This window comes from Camelus ferus, chromosome 35 (genome assembly GCF_009834535.1).
Source record: "Camelus ferus isolate YT-003-E chromosome 35, BCGSAC_Cfer_1.0, whole genome shotgun sequence".
Classification (NCBI taxonomy): Eukaryota; Metazoa; Chordata; class Mammalia; order Artiodactyla; family Camelidae; genus Camelus; species Camelus ferus.
In genome coordinates, this window is record NC_045730.1 from 20,019,380 (window position 1) to 20,039,317 (window position 19,938).

Sequence of the window (19,938 nt, forward strand, 5' to 3'; positions counted from 1 at the left end):
TAACTCCAGCCCCATGCTGTTTCTAAAATCCAATCAATCTTAATATACAGCCTTCTGTTTGGTCCTTTGTCACTTGCTTTAGCCACGATCCAGTGATATTTAAAACTAAGGGCAAATATGGCTCTGTCATTTCTGTAAACATCCATCCTTTTAGTGATCCTTGAGGAAATAATTTTAGTTTTAGCATGAACTTTAAACCAATTTAAAGATTTACTGAGGGCTTCCTGTGTGAGTTAATGCTGAAACAGATAGTTGTAGTCAGCTCCAGCTAAGAGAAAAATACTTGAGTTGATGGTTAACCTTGAATCATTTATTAAATAAAAGCAGATTATAAAAAAAAATTAGAAATGGAAGCAAACATTCAGCATATATGACAACAAGATAATGTTAATATATAAAGAGTTCTTAGAAGTCAAAAAGAAAACAGTAGCTCTGTTACAAAAATGGGCAAACAGTGACTTGACAGTTCAGGAATAATACACATAAATAGCCAATAAGCATATAAAAAGGTTTAACCTGAGTAATCAAATACAAACTGAATTAGGTAGTATTTATCCCAATAAAGACATGTGCAATCTGGTACTGGCATTCCACACTGTATTGCAGCCCTTGCATTGGACTCAGTAATTAATGGGATTGATAAGCTAGAAACTGAGATTTATTCCTTGACTTAGCTCTTCTAAGGATAAACTGTTTCTTCCTAACATCAAATGCAGGAATTTGAATTTTCCTTTCCTCTTTCACCGATTAGAATAATTCTCCAACTAGTATTTCTCACTTTACTGTCAGTGATTCAACTAAAAAAATCTTTTCTCAGTTTGCGCATCGTAGACTCCTTAAATCTGTGTGGTGAGTGTGGTAGGTAGCTCTGAGACTGATGTAGACTGATGTCTGTCACCAGTGGCCAAGACAAGACACACTTCAGCCTTGTGTGGAACGGTGAAAAATTAAAATCAACTTCTGTGCACATCAGTTTCAGAAGTAGTGAATGAATCATGCTATGTTCGTTATATAGATTAGTAGTGAATGAATCATGCTATGTTCGTTATATAGATTATATAGCTACTAAAAAGAAAGAGGTTGATGTATGCATACCGACATGGGAGGGTCGCCAATGCTCAGTAACAAAAGTTCAAAGTAATGGATCCAGGCGAGTACCATTTATGTACTTAAAAGGAACAGTTGACACCAGGGTGTGGGTGTATGCAGATACATGAGCTTATGTGTCATATGAAACATATAGAGCACAGAAAAGGGCAGAGCAGGGCCATCCCAGAGAACTCTCTGTGGTGATATAAATGTCCTGTATCTGCACCGTCTGGCGCAGCCAGCAATAGCCCCATATGGCTGTTGAGCATTTGCAGTGTGGCTAGTGTGGAGCTGAATTTTACATTTTATTTAACTTCAATTACTTTAATTTTAAATAGCCATATATGGCTAGTAGCTATCAGATTTTAGACAGTGCAGATCTAAATGCTTGTGTACCTAACTTAATAGTGTTATATTGAGTGAAAGTGTGAGGTTGTGTGTCTGCCAACAGGAGACTTGACTTTATATAATTTTGCAATAAGGATATACTTATATAATACTTCTATAATTTTTTAAACCAATTTAAACAGTTTTTGGGAAAGGGAGGGCATAGCTCAGGGGTAGAGAGCATGCTTAGAGTGCACAAGGTCCTGGGTTCAATCCCCAGTACCTCCATTAAAATAAGTAAATATATATATGTATGTATATATATATATATACACATACCTAATTACTTCCCCACCCCACCCTCAATTTTTTTTAATCAGATTGTGAAGCACTAACTTTTTTTAAAATTAGGGAATTTAGAGTCTCTTCTGAAAATAGTGAGTCACTAGCTAGTTGGATGGGGAAGCATGAGGACAAACTCAATCAGAAAGAAAAGTTGAAATGAGTTTCTGTGACCACTGAGCCTGAATTGGCCCCTCTCCTCTGAACCACTTTCACAGGACAGCCTCCCTCTCCCCCTTCACTCAGCTCTGGAAACTGTCTTGGGGGACACTTGCTCATAGGAAAGCTTGTCCATCCCTTAGACTGTAGAGACCAAATTTATGAAGAGCATTGAAAATATTCTGAATCCCTCTCGTGGGCTGGGGTGGGTTTGACCACTGGTGCCAAACTAGAAAAGGGGGTTAACAATTTCAGGGACTTCATGAAGCTTAGGGTAGTGTGGTACAGTTTTGGAGAAGGGACAGAATTTTCCATTTACAGATGATTTGCCAATAGGGTGAATTTTAAGCGGTAATGGAGTGTTTTTAAAGATTTTGATTCTATAAATGCTGTATTAAAAAATGTTTTTGAAGTAAAGCAAATGATCCTCTGTATTAATTGGGTGAATTATATTCTCTAGGGTTTTGAGCAGTCAGATTTACTTTGCACACCAGAGATCTGCTAAGCACAATATTATATATTCTCAACTCCTGCAGTTTATCTATTGAGCATGTCCAAAGCTTGAATAATAATGTGCACTCCCAGCTTCTCAAAGAGGCCAAAGGGATATCTGACAGGCCTATCAAATGGGACAAGTCTTACTACTCCTTTACTGGATTCAAGGACCCTAACGAAGACCTTGAGCAAGTCTGGAGAACGGAAACAACCCTAACGTATGTAAGAGTTTTTATTTAACTAAACTTACTGCGGTCATGTTTAAAGTCTAATTTTCCAGGAAAAGTAATGGTATTAAGTATAGCTAATCCAGTAACCATTACAAAAAAGATATTTCATGTTTCTTACTTTAGGTTGCTGGAATACTTCTAATTGTATTTGATTTTTTGGCCTTTTGAACTTTTGATACCAAACACATGCAGGAGGTGGTTTTGTTCAAGTTTTAAAAATTCTACTCCCCAAGTTACCCCTGGTAAAGGGTCTAAGGACCCAGAACTCAGCCTGAGCCAACTGGCACAGTAATGAAAACAGGTGGAAACTGAAGAGCCAGTTCACCAGGGTAAGTGGGGTCCCACCAGGTTCCTGTCCAAGCTGAGTATTTATGGTTTCCTTATTTGTATGTAGTTCATCCTGTAAAACTCCTCAGTCTCTAATCAAAGTAGACTCTTTTCCATTATATTATATTACATTATACTAGAGAGTGAGTTTTTTTGTTTGTTTTTTTAGAGGGGGAGGTTAATTAGGTTTTTATTTTATTTATTTTTTTATTATTTATTTTAATGGAGGTTCTGGGGATTGAACCCAGGACCTCGTGCATGCTAAGCACACACTCTACCACTGAGCTACACCCTCCCCCTTAGAGAGTGAGCTTTTAAGAGTAGGACACATGTTTTAGTCATCTCTCTTTCTGCTAATCTGCGTCATAGATTCGTAAAACCCATCCAGCATTTTGATTACACTGAATTAAAGGACTTTTGAGTAAGTGTGGATGCAAAGTGCTGGAGGCAGAGGATGGAGAACTGAGGTTTCAAATGGAAATGTGAAGTAGCTTAATATAGATGGTAGGGGTAGAAGGGACCTAGCAATGATGTAGAGGGCCGTTTTTAAAAAATAATACCTCTGTTGATTTCATTAGTGTTTACTAAAAAACATCTGTTTTTAGCAAGAGTTGCTTTGTCTTAAGGAAAATTTCGGTGTAGAGATGAGTTGTGTTACTATGAATTCTTGATTTCCTCCAGAGGTGTACTTTGTTTTAAATTCAAGTTCTCATGTTGACAGTTAACCAGGACAAGCTCATTTGGATTTGTCCACCCTTAAAGAGGATAGCAACATGAATTAAATAGACCACAGCTTTAGAAATTGAAATCAGTGGAAATTTAACTTTCTAATGTACTGACCATCATTATCCAAGTCCACTTGTCAGTAGCTATCTTGTCAGACATTGAAACAAACCCATTATTAGCCAGATAGAACCTTTCTTTTCTTAGCTTTGCCAGATAAAACTAACAGTGGTGGAGCATTACATGTTTTAGCCTTGTTTAAAACAGAAATCTTGCATTCACTTTAAAACTGTGATTTCAAATTAATACAGAATTTTCCTCAGTGAAACAGACAGCATTCAGAGTTGCTTACAGAAGAGCTGGGATGGGGTTGTGGCTGGTTCTTGGTATAATGCTATGTCCATATCTTTTATTTCCCTGCATTTTTCTTGGGCTGGAGAGGATTGAGAGTTGACTGGTATCACCTTCAATCTTCCTCCTCAATATCTGTCTTCTAAAATCTACCAGTTAGAGATTTCTGTTTGTTTAGTTTTTAATTCTTACACTAGAGGCCCTTGGGTTTGATTTCTTGAGCGTTGCTATTGTCTTAGTGACTTTCCTGAACCAGATCATCACACCACGTGGAGTTTGAGTTTAGCTTATGAGTATAATTTTAGAGCAGACAGTCCAGGCTGAGTAGGATGGGAGAGGGTAGCCTGCAGTGAAAAGGGCAGGAGTAATGCATCCTGCTCTTTGGGCACGTTGAGTAAATTGTCACGAAGATAAAATGCTGCAGAAAAATCTATGTTGCCTTTACCAGCGTGCCTTCGAGTGCCGATGCCCAGTAATGAGAGTTGTACAAATTTGGGAGATTTCATCTCTTATCTCCATAGCCTCACCTGGTTTCCCTGTTCCAATGTGTTCACATAGGCCCAGAGCCCCTTCCAGCGAGTCTGGACATTTTCCCAAATGTGGACCTTGCCCAGTTTGAAGGACCCCCTGATGAGGTTGGTCCAGCACTTTGTTTCATGTTAAGTTCCTCCCAGTAAGGATTCCAGGAATGTATGTTATCAAAGCCAGAATGGTACCTGTATTGGTTTCTTGTTTTAACTATTAATTTTTTTAATTTTTAATTATTTTGCAAATAATTATAAAATTGTTGAACTATATGAGAGCTTCCAAATCATATGAATGGAGTGACTGCCCCCTCATCGGATTGAGGGTACCTGTAACTCGGCCAGAACCTGTTCACCACTGTGGGCATTCTGGTCAGTTTGTCTTTATTTTCACTTGTATTGTTTAACTCATCTTTATTCTATTTGCAGTTTATAGAATAGGCCTCACAAGGAGCACATACTAAATTAAATGATGATGATTCTGCAAATTTACATCAAACTGATCTTCACCTGATTTACAAATTGCATTCACCTGAGCAAAATTTATTATTGAAAGCATACTAAGATATTTCTAATATCTCAGAACGTAATGTTAAAAAATATAGCAGTATTGTTTAGTGTGAACGGTCAAGTAATTTTGCTTTTGTTTCTGCAGAGAAGTGCAGGCTGAACTTCTCGCACCATTTTGAGATAAAACACAGAAATTGTGAAAGTAAATCAGTTTTTTTTTTTAAAGATACAACATAGAAGAATTATCAGGTCATAAAAAGCTCCATTTAATCTATTTTCTCACTGTACCTGGTAATTACATTTCAGTCTACATCTTAGTATGTGTAATTTTGAATTTCCCAGCAAACTGTGCTGTATCTTACTGCAGAATCACTTTATACTGTATAAAAAGGATAAAATGAAACATTTAATGCTTAAAGTGTTTTTTTAATTATATGCTAGTCTAAAAAATTTACCAGTCTAAAAAAAAAGTAGGAAATGCTACTCTGTGTTGTGACTTTTAGTATTTCCATATTTTGCATATTTTCTGATTATCAAATAATATAACAAAAATGTATTTTAATGGTAGAATTTGTGTCTGGAAGGAGCCAACAGGATCCGTATGTATCTAAACAAAATTACCCCATGTGTAGTGTCTGTCCCACTGAGAACAGGGTGTCATGGGACTAGAAAAACCATTGAAACGCTATTCTGCCAGCTTCTGCCATGTCAGTAAATGTCAGGCTCCCATTTTTTCCACTTGAAGTTTATTCAGGTAGTTTTACTTCACTCTCAGTGTCTAAGTTCTGAATCAGCCCTAATGTCCAGGAAATACCACGTTGGACGACTGCAGCATTGGGATGACTTCTCTACAACACTGGGGAAGTTTATGATCGTGCGTTAACTCCTGTCATGCATTTATTCACACTTCCTCTTGTTCATAGGCCAAATCAGTGTCCTTCAAAACTGCACGTCATAACTTTAATGTCTGTAGTCTCCTTTAATCTGGAATGGTTCCTCGGTGTTTTCTTGTCTTTTATCACTGTTGTGTTATTTTGTAGAATGTCCCTCAGTTTGAGTTTTTTGAGTTTATCTGATAATTTCTTCATAATTAGAGCCAGATTATGCATACTTGGCAGGTATACCCCCAAAGTGACGTGTGTTGTTTTCCGTGGATAATGTCGGAGGCATATGATGTTGATTGAGCCTATTACTAGTGATACTAACTTGAACCATATGATTAAGGTGGTTCTCCCAGTTTTTTCCACTGTCTTTCCTTTCAGTTAGTTTCTTTTGAGGAGCTACATAGGGCTATGATAAAGTATGTATCCTTTTATTTGCCACATTTTTACCCCTTACCTCTAGTATTCATTGATGATTCTTGCCCGAATCTCATACTGTGACAATGGCTCCAAATGATAATTCTCTAATCTTGTCATCCCTTCCAGCGGGCTCCTCTGTCCCCATCATCCTCTGAGGGCTCTCTCACTTTCTGGTTCACCAAGGTATTCCAGGCCCATCTGGACTGTCCCTGCCATCCAGCGTTGGATGGAGCCATTTTTCCGAGAGGCCCTGGTTCTTTCTAGTAGGAATGATTTTTAGAAACCAGGATCCGGGTGCTCCCTGTGCACGATGGCTGCTGACTTCCCAGGGATCAGCTGGAAAACATGTCTTTATCTTTGTAGCTAGGTTTAATATCTGCATAGACACATAGAGAATTAAATACCATGTTCTGAACTTTCATTTTTATCTCATTTTGTTAGAAACAAAACACAAAAATTGTTAAACTAGGCCACTTAAATTTTATACACGAAATGTAAAAATTCCAAAACTCAGGTCATGAATATATAATCATAAGATTATATTCAGTCTATATTTTAAAACATTTGGTCCACAAACCACACACAGTATGGCCATTTGGTAATACATTTGTCAACAAATCATCCTTTTTCTTACATGATTTAAAGTAAATTGATTAACATGTATTACTTAATAAATGAGGAAAGGTTGAAAAATTATGATAGCTATTAGTAGTCAGTGATATAAAGTAAGATATTTTTACTTATTTTCTTATTTCTCACACATGCAGAAATGACAAAATCTTCACCAATATTCTTAAAGAGGGGGTGGGAAGAATTATTAATGACTACACACAGTTAATGAATCAAAAACATGTTCCTTAAAGGAACACCTTTAAGCTGGTGAGGAAAGGATAAATTAGGAGTTTGGGATTAGCAGAAACAAACTATTACATATAAAATAAATAGCAAGGTTGTACTGTATAGCACAGGGAACAATATTCAATATCCTGTAACAAACCAGAATGGAAAAGAATATTTATTTTTATATATATATATAATATATATATATCTCAGATATATATATATCTGAATCACCTGGCTGTACACCAGACACTAGCACAACAGTGTAAATCAGCTATACTTAATTAAAAAAAAAAAGTGAAACACCTTTACCTGGAGGATAAGTTCCCAATTCCTTACCCCAGTGTGCAAGACCTTTTACGATCACAGACACAGAGGCCTCTCCGGTCTCATCTCATGCCCCCTTCTGTCTAAACATCACGTGATCTGGGCACGTTGGTTCATCTTACAGTTCCCTGTGCACCAGCATGGTTGGTGTTCCCTTCCCTCTCACCAATCTGCCTGAAAAAATCTGATCCATCTCTCGGGTTCCAGGTCCCATATCACCTGCTCTGTAGAACCTTCCAAGCAGAATTAATTCTTCCTCTATTCTCATAGAAGCTTATATATTCTGTTCCAGCTGCATATCTCTCTGTTCCTTACTGGAGGTATCTTCCTCATATACTCAATACAACACGCTTTTAGGCTTTCAGGAGAAAGATTTGGTACATACAGATGTTTTGGTTGGTTCTGTGAGTCTTGATAACTTTTTAAATGTTGTAGATCATAACATCTAAAACCTTTACGATGACTATTAAAAGGAACCTTTACAAGGTGTGTTTGGCACACACTTCTGAGATGGACGTGAGCCCTTCTGCAGTGTTACTTGTTAACGGCCAACTGCCCCGACAGTATCCCACAGGACATGTCAGATGTCCCGGGATGGGCACCACATGACATGTGCATGTTCCCTCTGTAGACTTTTTCCTTTGTGCTGAGCCACTTATATGGTTGATGGGGAGCAAATAAAGGAGGGGGGGAGGTGATTGTAGACTGAAGTGGCTGAGATGAGCCGAGAGCTGGGCATTCAGTAGGGTGCAGAGGAGCAGAGGGGTGAACAGACCCACCCGAGGGGGGCAGGTGGTTGGAGACTTGGAGATGGGTCAGATCTGAGCTGTGGAAAGATGGGATAGAGAGCTGAGGGAGAAAGCAGGGAGAGCTTGGGGCACTAACAGCCAAGATTAAAATAAAGGAAGAAACTGGATCCACCCAGTTAGAATCCACAAAGTAATCTTCATGAGTTCCTTCATCAGGAAACATTGCCTTTTAAATGTCGCCTGCACCATGAGATGCTTCTCCGGATTGACTTTGTCATGGCCCGGCTGTACTGGAACAGCATCTGCAACGTTTGCTCCAGTAGGAGGAGGGCGGCTGCCCTGTGTGTGCGTGACTGAAGTAGTGACCATCTCGTGTGGCCTGTTGACAGTTGCAGTAACCATAAGTGAGGTTTGAAGCATCTCTAATGATTTTAAAAATCATCCCACCTCTGGAAATCTAGTGACAGGTTTGGCATAGTTAAAATCTGATTTTTTTGATAGAGGACATTGTCATAACCAGAATGTGATTTAACAGCTGCTAGCAGTTCTTTAAGAGACCTATTTTAGAAGTAGGTATTTACACGAACAGACTTGGTAAGAGTACTTATATTTCAGTAAAATGTTTAACTGGAAACTCAGTTTACATGGGGGCTGCTTTAAGGTGCTGAGCACGTCTTGGAGTAGTAGAAATGTTCCAGTTATAGTTACTACTGTAAACAGTGTGTCTGTTTTCCTTTCTAGGTCCTGGTTAGATAACAACGGGGAAAGTGCTGTTAAAAAGTTGAAGAACAGTTTGCCGCTTAGAAAAGAACTAGATCATTTAAAAGATGAACTGTCCCATCAGCTGCAGCTCTCAGACATCAGGTAATGAAGAAGAGAAAACCTAATTTAGAGAGTAAAATAAGCATGTGGGTAAAGGTTTCTAACAGTTAAATATTTGCATCCTTAATTATTCTGATAACTAAATATTCTTCAGTTACTTTTTATGAAAACAGTCAAATGTTTATTTAAGAAAACTGTTAGGAATTTCTTGTTTAAAATAGTGAAGTAAGGTTCTGATACTGACATTTTTTAGCATAATAATTGTGGCTTTTTACATAATAAGTTTGTAAGAAAATATGCTTTTCCATATGCACATAATGTATAAAAAATAATTATTTCCCCATCATGTAAGATTGGTATTCAAGTTTAAAAAGAGAAAGGGAGAGAAAAAATGTTGTATTCTTTGGTTCTGTGTTACATAGCATGACTTTTTTTCTTATTTTTAATTGAGGTATAATTGACATAACAATTCAGGTGTATTACATAATAATTCATTGCTTATATACACTGCAAAATGATTACAGTAAGTCTAGTTAATATCTGTCACCATACATAGTTACAAAAATTTTTTTTCTTGTGATGAGAACTTTTAAGATCTACTCTTTCAGACATTTTCAAAAATGTAATACCATATTATTATTTATAGTCACCATATAACATGACTTTTTAAGTAAGTTTTTATAAACTTAGAAATCACACATGCTGGTTTATTATAAAAATAGTTTTAACAGCTGTTATGACCCTAAGGAAGGGGAAAGGAGGGGTCATGTGATTGTCATGCCCACTCCCCACCCCCAAGAGCCTTGAGATACTGTCATCTGGTCTAAGTGCTTAAATTTCTATTACTGCTCGCAGTAGCCTGTTTTGTTGTTTTCAACCCTTATTATCAAGACTTTTTCTTATATTGAACCAAATGACTATTTGGGCACCATGACTGCACCTTTCTCCTGTGCTTGCAAAATACGGATAGTACTCATATGTTCTGTTCTTGTATATGCAAATCATAGTTGTCTAAGCTAATTCAGACTTCACAGGAAAGCATTTACACTGGGGACGTGTAGAGTGTTTGTAGCCGCTTTCTTATCATCGCATCACTAGTTTTAGGCCAAGCTTTGGTTACAGGGGCTCTTCCACGATCTACTAACATAGCATTTTCTAACTGAAAACCAAATAAGATCCTTTTTAAGGATTTATAAAGTAAACAAATTAATATGCATGAAAATAACTTTTTATAAATAAATTTTAAAAGATCTGTCAAAGCAGACTGGGGTTAGGAAAATGAAAGGGTTTCTTAAACATAAACAGAAATAAACATTGTTTTACAATACAATGGAGAAATTCCACAGCTTAAATTCTTACCCTGGTAAATATCAGTAGCTATAACCCACATAAACAAAAGCTCTTCGGGGCTCTCAGTTTTTAAGAGTGCAGAGGGATTCTGAGACCAAAACGTTTGAGGACTGAGGACATGAGAGTTCTCCACTTACTGGGAAATTAACCAAGTCTCCAGCAAAAGGAAGCATTGTGACTGATGACATTGGGGGTTAAAGGGAAAATATTAAAAGCCGTTTTCACTTTATTAGAAATGACATTCTTCAGAATTGCTGTTAGGACGAAGAAGGAACCTAAGTTTTTTTGAGAGTTTGTTTGAGTGCCTTACTCCTTACATTTGTTTCACCCTTTGATTTGCACTGTCTGTGCTGTAGGTAATGTCCCCACTTTGCACATATGACAGAGAAACCGTAGGAAGACTAGAAGCAGTTTGTTCAAGGCCACAGAACTAGTAAATCACAGGATTACAATTCAAACGTGGGGTTTTCTGATACCACTGAATGCCGTTTACATGTACACAGCAGGACCTCTGTGACGTCATTTGAGCACCAAATTCCATCTGGTCACTGAGATTTATTGTTCATCTGTGAAGTAAAGAGATTACATGATGTCATACACTTGATCTTAGCCAAAAGGCTGAGAAGTGATACATGATGTCATAAAAATCACTTTCCCTCGAATATGATAAAAGGGCTCTGGTAAACTATCTGAAATTCCTAATTGGAACTTAAATCTAAGACAGAATCATCATCATCAAACAATGTGGAGAAGAAAAAGATTGTTTTCCAAGTTTTTCCCATTTCAGCCTCTTATTTTAAAAGAGAAACATCGTGTGTTTGCTAGTTCTACTAAATTTTTGGATAGCTGAATACAGTAGTAATATTTTTACCCTCTAGTAAACAAGTCATTTTCCATTTGGTTGTTTCTTGAGAAGTGAGTTCATTTGGAAACGGCTCACTGAGTGAGTGAGTATGCCAACTTGAGAAAGAACCTCTTCAGCTTTCATGGGGATCGGGCAGCTGGGGCTGAACACAAGCCTCCCCCTGCGGGGACACGGTCTCATGTGCTGTGTGCTCTGTTGGACCAGGTGGCAGAGGAGCTGGGGCATCGCACATCACTGTAGCCAGCTGCACAGTCTAGGCCGCCTAGCCCAGCAGAACTTGGAAACACTGAAAAATGCAAAAGGTAAATGATTTCCATTTTCTCTTTTTTTTCCCCTTCAATTTTTATGAAGTATAGTCAGTTTACAATCTCGTGTCAATTTCTGGTGCACAATACTTCAGTCACATAGGAACATACAGATATTTATTTCCATATTCTTTTTCACCATAAGTTACTACATGATACTGAATATAGTTCCTTATGCTACACAGCATGAACCTGTTTATCTATTTTACATTTATTAGTATCTGCAAATCTTGAACTCCCAATTTATCCCTTCCCACTCCCTTCCTCCCCTGGTAACCATAAGTTTGTTTTCTGTGTCTGTGAGTCTTTCTGTTTTGTAGATAAGTTCATTTGTCTCTTTCTCTCTCTTTTTTTTTAGATTCCACATGTAAGTGATACTGTATGGTATTTTTCTTTCTCTTTCTGGCTTACTTCACTGAGAATGACATTTTCGAGGGACATACATGTTGCTGCAAATGGCATTTTATTATTTTTTATGGCTGAGTAGTCTTCCATTGTATAATATACCACATCTTCTTTATCCAGTCATCTGTTGATGGACATTTAGGTTGTTTCTATGTCTTCACTTTTTTTTTAATGGAGGGACTGGGGATTGAACCCAGGACCTCATGCATGCTAAGCATGTGCTCTACCAGTGAGCTCTACTCTCCCCTCCATTTGCTTTTAAAATACATCTCCCTTAACTGCTATACACATCTGTCAATTTTAAAGGAAGACTAAGTGTTAGAAGTCTGTATAGATGTGACTTTATCACAGCTGAATTTTTAAATCTGTTACTCTGCCTTTAAGCTTATACCAAATTTAATCCTGAATTTGTATACTAAATTTCAGTATTTGCACAGTGCTAAAAGAATGAAGCCTGTCTGGACAGTGACCAGAGGGTTTGTGCTTTATTATCAGGATGTACAGTAATATTCACAGACTGGTCCGGGGTGAGTGCAGTGGGCCATGTGATGCTAGGAACCGTGGATGTCCATCATCACTGGGCAAAGGTAAGAAAAAGCTCTGAAAGCAAAAAAAAAAATCTCTGATTTGTCATCAACAGACTTGTGTTTCAAACTAATATGTGCTAATATGTCAGTGAGCTGAAAAAAATTTGTAATCATAGTTTCAACTGTTTGCAGATCAGATGTTTAATTTTACATAATTAGAATTCTTAGAGGACTAATTTTTTTAAGTCCATTTTTATTTGGAAATTTAATAGTCTTTTCTGAAGGGCAACTTTTTAAGGCCTGCATTCTGTTGTTTTGTTCTGAACAGATTTACTGTGGTATAATTGACAGTAAGCTGCGCAGACTTAATATGTATAATTTGATGAGATGTGACGTATGTAAATATCTGTGAAACAATTACCCTTATCAAGATCGTAAGCACACCTGTCACCCTTTGTGAACCTTCTCCTCTGTCCCGCATCCCCTCCCCAGGCAGCCACCGGTCCCCTCTGTGTCCCTGTAGGTGAGTTTACATCTCTAGAGTTTGATGTAAGTAGAATCAAAGTGCAGGTTGGGGGACGATCTGATTTGTTTCACTCAGCTTAATTATTTGGAGATTCACCCATGCTATTCCACGTATGAAGAATTTATTCCTTGTTGTTTCCACGTAGTATACTATCATGGATGTACCACAGTCTGTCCATTCACTTATTGATGCATGTGGGGTTATGTCCATTTTTGGCCCCTAGAAATAAAGCTGCTGTGAACACTTATCTGCAAATGTTTATGTGGACATATATTTCCTTTTCTCTTGGGTAAATACCTAAAAGTGGAATAGCCAGATACGTTTTTAAGAACTGCCAACACTCGCTATGGTTATCTTTTTCACTTTAGCTACTCTAATAGATGTGTGATATTACCTCATTGTGAGTTCAATTTGCATTTCTCTAATGGTGAATGATGGTGGGCATATTTTCATGTGCTTATTTGCCATTCATGTATCTTTGATTAAATGTCATTCAAATCAAATATTTGTTTAAAAAAATACTTGCAAACCACATACCTGACAGTCTTATCTAAGTATATAAAGAATTATATATCTAAATAAAGAACTCTCCAAACTCAACAATTAAAAAAAATGCAGTTAGAAAATGGACAAAAGACATGAACAGACATGTCACAGAAGAGCACATACAGATGACAGAGGCACATGAAAAGCTGTAGAGAAATGCAAATTGAAACTGCAGTGAGATATCATTGTACATCTGTCAGGAGGTCTGAAATGAAAAATAATGACATCCCCAAATGCAGGCCAGGATGCAGAAAACGATCTCACTCATCCATTGCTGTTGAGAATGTAAAATGTCACAAGCTCTCTGGAAGAGTCTGGCAGTTTCTTATAACCACTGGCTTACCACGTGGTTCCGCAGCTACCCTCTTGGGCGTTTCCACTAGAGAAGTGAAAAATTATGTTCACATAGAAACTGTACACTAATGTTCATGGTGGCCAAAAACTAGGGGGGAAAACCCTAATATCCTTCAGTGTTTGAAGGTGGTACAAACTGGCACCTCCTGCAGCAGCCCACCACTCAGCGATGAGGAGGAATGAACTGCCAGTACAGCAGCAGCCCGGGTGGATGTGCTGAGTGAAAGAAGCCAGTCTCCCAAGACTGCATGCTGTACGAGTCCATTTATGTAACACTCTTCAAGTAATATAATTGGGGGAGGGGGGAGTGGTTGCCAGGGGTCGGGGAGAGGGGGAGCAGAGGTGTCCATGGCTGTGGAAGTGTAGCAGGAGGGGTCCTTGTGATGGAACCGTTCTGCATCTTGCCTGCGGTCTGTCATGTGACTGCACACGTGATAAAACTGCATACACTTAAATACACAAGTGCAAGTAAAATGATGAAATCTGAATGAGGTTAGTAGATTGTAGCCACATCCATTTCCTGACTGTGACAGTATATAGTTTTGCAGGATGTCACCAATGGGGAAACTGGATGAAAGCTCTATGGCTGTACACTTCTCTCAAAAAGTTTTTACAATGTAGTTACCATTTACACATGAATAACCAAGAATATAAACTTTCAGCTCTCGACCTGCCCCCCTTCCCTCCTGATTTCAGAGTGCCTCTGGCTACAGGTCTTGCTTCCCTGCCTCCAAGCCTTTCCCTCCTCAGAACTCTTCCTGCTTCAGAAGTTCCAGTGATAGCTTGATGGGCTAATTGCTTTGTGGCTCCAGGCCTGGAACTGGGCAGCTCAGACACTTCCTGGGATTCGAGGCATGTGAGGTTTCTGAACAACAACCACTGTTTTTCTCTATTCTGCATTTCAAAGTCCCAAGAAATAAGTTAGGCAGTATTTGACTTGCTGAAAATTACACAAAGTGAATTTTCTCTTCCAGTTTCTCTCTGGACTCCAGTTTTTAAAGTGAGGATTCATGTGTGCCTGGGACAGTTCTGGTTACCTGTTGTCTGAGTGCATTCACTGTACCCCCATTCATTCACAAAAGGCTTATTAGATGAACAATTGTATGGTCACCTGAGGTTGAGAAACCTCAAATCCAGTTCTGTTATAGCTTAATCTATTTTCTCATCTGTCGATGGGCCTAGCAGCTCCTGTTCGGGTGTTGACAGTGGATGAAGGAATAGGGCAAAGTGTTCTGGACCAGCTACAAAGAATCACTCTAGACACTCAGGTGACTTGTTGTTATTCTTATCATTCTTATTACACCTGCTGACCTGTAACAGATGTGCTTGACTTAGGCACTAGTGAAAACTTTACATTAGGACCATAATTTTCTACATCTAATTACATACACTTATGAATTTATGTAATTTTTTGAGATGCCTTCTCTTTTACTGAAGATTTTAAATCATCTTTAGCTCTCTCTCACTGGTTTCTCCCCCAAACTCTGCACCCCCAACCCCTCTGCATCTCTCCTTGAAAAGCAGTGGGTGGAGGAGCAGAGCAGGGTATAGCTCAAGTGGTAGAGTGCATGCTTAGCATGCATGAGGTCTTGGGTTCAAACCCCAGTACTTCCTCTAAAAATAAGTAAGTAAAAAGAAACAAAAACCAATCCCCCCCCAACAAAAAAAATTAAGGGGAAAAAAAAGCAGTGGATGGCTTCTGAGATGCGGTGCTGGGGCATCTCGTGGGGACTGTGCCCAGAGAAAAGGATGGACTCCAGCAGCTTCCCAATGTCTAGAGCAGGGGTTGGCACCCTTCTGTAAATGGCCAGAGAGTAAATATTTGAGACTTTGCACCTGCAAGGCCTCTCTCACAACTACGTAACTGTAGCTCAGAAGCAGCCACAGATAATAGTTAGCATTAAATGAGGGAGTCTGGGTGTCAATAAACTTTATTTACAAGAAGGCCATTGGACCATACTTTGCTGGCTCCCTGGTCTGGAGGACTGTTCTTGGGCCCTGACCTGGGCTCTCCTCTCTATAAGCCATTCTCGGCCAGGGCACAGGGCCTCCTGAGACAGCAGCTGGTGAGGTCTTGCAAGTCCTAGTTGCGTTGTCTCCTAGGAGGTGGCGATTAGGGCGAGGTTAACAGCTCCCACGCCTGCTGTCTCAGAGGTGAGGTCATTGAGGCCCGTTGACTCCCCTGCAACGTGGCTGCGGGTCTTCATGACCACAGGGCCGGTGTGAGGGCAGTAGTGGACCAAGCAACTCCAAGTTGCCCAAAGTGGTAAATGGGCAGTTCCCAACTGACACGTGTGCTAGGTGCTGGAAGTTGCTAGCACGTCAGTTGTTTGGAGCCTGAAATGTATCTCATAGAAACAATGGATGGATGGCTGGTGGTAAGGTGGCTGCTTGCTTGTGCACTCAGAACCTGAGCAGCCTGTGCTGGGAGTGTTGGGGGCCAGAAGACATCAGAGGCATCACATCCCTACCCAACCCCCAGAAGCACGAGAAGCTCCCTCCCTTCTCACCCCACTGCCCCCGAGAGACTAGCTGTGGCTTCCAAGGCAGGAGGAGCCCAGGGTCAGGAAGAGGAAGGACCAACTCTGCGCCCCAGGGAAGTGGGTAGAGGAGCTGGTGTGGGACAGAGCCCTGCCCAGGAACCACCAGGCAGCATCCAGTTCTCCGCTGACTCCTTTATATTATTAAATAGTGTTTATTGTTTTCCTTAATCCAGTAGTAATGAGAACTCATTTTAGAAAACTTACGAAATACAGATACACAGAAGGAAGGAAATTTAAATATCCTGTATTCTCACCAACTTGGTATTCAGGCTCCCAGTGTGTTTCTTTGTGTGTCTCTAGGCATACATTTATATCTATGTTTATATACTTTGTGTAATGTTCATAACTTGATTTGCATTGAATGATATATTGTTAATATTTTTCGTGTCATTACATATTTTCCTACAGCATTTCAAAATGGATCAGTATACCATAATTTAAAAAAATTTATTGAAATGTACATAGTTGATTTACAATGTTAGTTTCAGTTCTATAGCAAAGTGATTCAGTTACACATGGTATGCCGTAATTTATCTAACCAACCACCTATGGCTGGATTATTAGGTTCTTTTTTTTTTATTGAAGTAAAGTCAGCTTACAATGTTGTGTTAATTTCTGGTGTATAGCATAGTGATTCAGTTATATATATATGAAATATATATATATCCTTTTCATATTCTTTTTCATTATAGGCTATTACAAGGTATCGGATTATTAGGTTTTTCTATCACAAATACCCCTGTGATGAGGCCGTTGGAGTTGCAACCTTTGCATGGATCTGCGTTCAGGCATTGAATGACTTGTTACTGAGGGACTCTTGGCCCCTGGTGTGTGAGAAGGCTTACTCTCACCTTTCCAACACTAGATATCAAAACATTTAAGAAAGCTTTGCTAAACTGATAAGCAAAAACTAGTACTGACTTTTGTTGCTTTTTTTTTTTTTTTTGAGTATCAGTGCGTTTGGACAGTTTTATGTTTATTAGCCCTTTTGTGAATTGCTTCCTTCTTTAAATAAAAACACTGTCCATGGATTGTTACAGCTCTTGGGAATGGAAGCGGATGGGTCCAGGTTTTATTACCCTTTGAAATGTAAGCACAGGCAAACCTTCCCAGGGTAATTCATTCTCTGCCTCTGACTCCCAAGGCTGGTTTCTCAGTCCTTCATCCTTTTACCTCGGCTGCCCTGCCGGCACAAGTTCCGGGGTATCCATGTTGTTTCCTTACTGCGCCCGGTGGGGACTGGTATTGCAACACTTTGCTTGTTTGGGAATGCAAGCTTTTAAGGAGAATAAGTTTGGATCAGGAAAACAGTATGAAATCCTGGATGGCCTTAAAGCCAAGAAATGGGAAACATCCATCTACTGGAAAGAGACATTTGGGTTCTCTCCAGTTTTTGGTCATCGTAAACAGACTTGCCAGGAGTGCCTGGGTCTTTGGTAGAAACATCACTTGCTTTGTGTTGAATATTCACCTGGGGGTGGAATTATTGGGCCAGAGTGTAGGTATATGCTTAGTTTCAGCAAATAATGTTAAACAGCTAAAAAAAAAACCAAACAAACAGTTTAGCCTCCAACCAAGTGGTGTGAGAACTTAGCTGCTGCGGATCTTCACTGACTTTTGGTATTTTTAGTCCTCTAGTTTTAATCATCATTCTGTTAGATTTCATATTTCTTTAAATAACCTAATTTGATGCCACATAAAATATTTTTACTTTGTCCATTCTTATTTGGTTTATTTTTTTTCTAATTTTTTGTTTTTTCCTTTTTTTCAGTGGGGAGGGGAAGTAATTAGGTTTCCTTAATTATTTATTTTTAATGGAGATACTGAGGATTGAACCCAGGACCTTGTGCATGCTAAGCATATACTACCACTGAGCTATACCCTCCCTCCCAGTTTGGTATTAAAATAGATATTTTAATTTTTCTAATCTATAGCTATTTTTATAGAAACATTGTACATTCAAGATTTTATGCAATATTTTCTAATAAAAATTCTGGGTATTTTATGATAATTTTCACCTTTTTATATACTACTGTAAAGAATTCTCTGTGTCTACACTGCACATTTCTTTTTGACAGTGTGTTTTTACCACTGTTCATTCATCCTGTGAGATGGTATCCAATACCTCACTCTGAAGTTTTGTCTTATCCTGCTCTATTGAAAGGACATGGCATAAATATTAAGCTGAAATATTCCAGCATGGATTACTCATAAACCTCCTTTCCTTACAAGTAAGTTACCACAGAAAGATTGACTTGGGTTCATAACCTGGCCACACGCCTTACTAGCTGTGTGACCTTGGGTGAGTTACTTCACCTCTCAGAACTTCGGGCTTCCCATCTGTAGGACAGGGATAACAAGATCCATCACTTAGGATTGTTGGGATGATCAATGAAGTGGCATCTCTGGTGTCTAACATGTGCAATGTAGTCAGTAAATACTAGTTTCCTCCTGTACTGGAAGCAAAGTCATCAGGTGCATCTTTATTACATTTGCCTCATTAGTTCACAGAGCTCTTAAAAATGGGCATTACCTTACTTCTCTGCTAACTGTACCTTGCTGTTAGCCAGAAACCCAAATTATTAAGCATCACCTGGACTTCATTTTACTGTTGGTTCACCCTGCACTCCAGGTAGATCGAAACATCCTGTGTGACTTTCGGGTCTTGTCCCAGGACAGAAAGAATTCAGTATACATTCTTATCTTTTGATGCTCGGAATGTCACCAGGCAGAAGAGTGCTCTTTGCAGTTGTGATTTTGAGAGCCTTCCACAGAGTGGTGGGTTGGAACATGGCCCTTTTTTGGCACCACATTTGTCATGCACATTCCTTCAGCATTGACATATACATCTATCTTCTACAGGGCTGGGTTGCTGGCTCCCCAGTTTAGCTAGGACTTTGCCAAGCAGCCTGGAATGGGAGACGACTTTATATTCTGGAGCCAACTTCATCCCCACCAGCCAGACCTCCATCTCGGCCACCAGGTGAGGGGCTGGCCCGTCCACTTGGCCTCGATCCTACTTATTGACCCAAACACTTTAAAAATAGACTGAAGAATCGGGGAGTGAAAAATTCAGGATGCTTAAAAATGCTAGCGAATATGAAAACAAATATATGTATGTGTATGTATGACTGAAGCATTATGCTGTACACCAGAAATTGACACACTGCAACTGACTATACTTCAATAAATTTTTAAAAAATGTTAGCGACTGCCAAAGAAAAGGCAGCGAGCACTGCAGTAGATGGCTTGGAAATTCTCAGTGCTTCTGTTCTAGTCTTCGCCGTCCCCTCCCCACCAACATACACACCCACTAGAAGGCACTGGCATCGGGAAGGTGCCAGCTTGCTTAGTAAAGAGAAATCATTATCTATCAAGGGTTCAAAGGCAGACTCAGTAGG

General features: G+C 39.1%; 1 non-coding gene across 1 annotated transcript in view; it reads left to right on the top strand.

Moving 5' to 3' along the window:
* Positions 1 to 19,938, top strand: part of LOC102513435 — a 55,220-nt gene that overhangs the window by 7,270 nt on the left and 28,012 nt on the right. Inside the window, exons 4-7 of the transcript XR_004317354.1 lie at positions 2,378 to 2,630; positions 9,036 to 9,158; positions 11,536 to 11,633; positions 12,537 to 12,628. This is a non-coding gene — a transcript (T-cell activation inhibitor, mitochondrial). The remainder of the gene's footprint in view (positions 1 to 2,377; positions 2,631 to 9,035; positions 9,159 to 11,535; positions 11,634 to 12,536; positions 12,629 to 19,938) is intronic.